Source organism: Myotis davidii, unplaced genomic scaffold (genome assembly GCF_000327345.1).
Source record: "Myotis davidii unplaced genomic scaffold, ASM32734v1 scaffold390, whole genome shotgun sequence".
In the NCBI taxonomy this organism is placed as follows: Eukaryota; Metazoa; Chordata; class Mammalia; order Chiroptera; family Vespertilionidae; genus Myotis; species Myotis davidii.
This window is the reverse complement of record NW_006282748.1, coordinates 872972-875229: the sequence shown is the minus strand read 5'-3', so window position 1 is coordinate 875229 and position 2258 is coordinate 872972. Positions and strand designations below refer to the sequence as shown.

Sequence of the window (2258 nt, the reverse complement as noted above, 5' to 3'; positions counted from 1 at the left end):
TGAGCACGTGACCAGTATGAAAGTATGAAGGAAAAGCTTTCGCAGTTGTCCTTTCCGGCTTAAAGGGAACAAGAAGTGCCTGGAAACCCCCTAATGGAGAGAGAATCTGCCATGCCCCTAGGAGCCCAGTATCTCTTACTCTCGTCATCATGTGGGACAGTGAAGCAGCAGCAGCCTGGCATCACCTGGGAGCTTGTTGGAAATGCAGATTGCCAGGCCCTACCTCAGCCTACTAAGCCAGAATTTTTGTGTGTGATAGTATACTATGTTGGTACAGTTTGGGTAATATGAATATATTTAAAATCTTTTTTCTTGAAATATTAATTTTTATTGCATATTAATACTTATATTTAAAATAGTTTTTCTTGAAATATTAATATTTATTGCAGTAACTTTATTATATTTAAAATCGTTTTCCTTGAAATAAAATTTTTTTTAATAAAGTGAGGGAAAAATAATAAAAATACATCAGAGTTTAAATATTAACAAGGTCTCAGGTGACTTTGTAGGCACATTCAAGTTGATGTAGACAGGGAAAAGGAGGAATTATCTTGATACAGGCAGACCTTATTTTAAGACATGCCAATAGAAGTGACCTCTAATCTTCTTAAAGGCTGTACAATAGCCTGCAAAGCACTACATGATGTAGCAAGTTCAGTCCTCACCACTCCCCAACTTACCTCTCTGACCCCACCCCTTCCAACAGCCTCCTTGCTATTGTCAAACTCAAGGTAAGCTCCTGCCTCCTCTGCACTGGCTCTTCTTTTGCCTTAAATGCTCTTCACTCAGATATGGTCAGTCGCCTTAGCTGGCTACCTTCATACTTGGCTTCAGTGCCACCTTCTCAGAGACTAGCCAATATAAAATGACCACCCATCCCCATCCCTCCTACCTGCTCTACTTTTTATTTTTTCATAGCAGTTATCACCTTCCAACACACGATACCAATTATTGTTTACTAGCTGTCTCTCTTCTAGAATGTCAGCTCCCTGGGGGCAGGGATTTTTGTTGGTTTTTGTTGTTGTTGTTGTTCATATGTGCTTACAACAATGTCTGATACATGAAGAGTGTTCATTGAACAATCGTTGAAAGAACCAATCAAAGAATTTTTGAAAAAGGGTTTATATATACGTTGATTGAGATTCAGAGTGCTCCTTTTTTCCCCACAGAAGCTATGTGATAGATGGTTATATACTCAGATCAACACTGGAACCCTATTGAACTCATAATTTAGCAAAAAAGAAATTATCTTTTGTTATGGATACCATTCAGGGACAGTTGTTAGGTGAAAATTTAAAATGATAAATTTAAGAAATTGAATTAGGGGATTAATCCAAGGATTACCTTCAATTCCTTTTGGAGGCCCTTTCATAATCACTCCTTTCCAAGGCCTTCCTGATCTTCCCAGACCATAATAAGCAGCTCTGTCCCTGATCTCATGGGGAATTCATTAGCCGTAATGTTCATTTGGCAATTAGACATTCAGTACTAGGGGACTGTCTTGGGCGGGGGGAAAAAAAGAAAAAAAAAATAAAATAAAATGTGTATAGATATGGTAAAAAAAAAAAAAAAAAAATTGCCCCTGAAGCTGAATAACCAGTCTGGAACATTCTGTAAACCTCAGAAAATATGAAAACATCAACTGATGGGGTCACATCCTTTTATAAACTGAAAAAATTGATGGGTTGGCCCACTTCTCAGAGCACTCACAGCTTGACCAACCTTTGGTCCAGAGCCTTAATCCAGCATCACATCTGCGTCATTTCACACCTGCCCAGGGCTAAGCCACTGCAGGATTAACAGGCTGGACGCCTGCAAAACGATGTTTATTATACAATCTGCCTTGAGCCTTTTTTCTTCTTGCCAGAGAGATAAGCATCACAGTATCTAGCATGGGCCTTGCACATTTTAGTCATCATAATGAAAGTTCATTTTTATTGTATACCTTATACAGTGCCATCTTCTAATCTGATCAACCCCACAGCCACACCATTGGGGTGCAGTTAAAATTTGGTTACTGCTATACAACAAGGGTCTCTTCTTTTCTCAAGGGCACACAGCTAATAAATGGTTTTAGCCCAAGCAATTCTACCATAGCACACAGGTTCCTAAACACAAATCCATGATGTAAAGTTATTGTTAGATTAAAATATCAAACTCTCCCTAGTGTGTAAAAATACCTTTCAATTTTCAAAAATTTTATATATATATATATATATATGCATCATACACATGCATACATATAAATTATATTTATA

The 2258-nt window shown here is 37.8% G+C and overlaps 1 long non-coding RNA gene across 1 annotated transcript in view; it reads left to right on the top strand.

The window, feature by feature from the left end:
• LOC107182372 overlaps nt 1-2258 on the top strand; it is a 7839-nt gene that overhangs the window by 1200 nt on the left and 4381 nt on the right. The gene's annotated exons all lie outside the window — the stretch shown is intronic.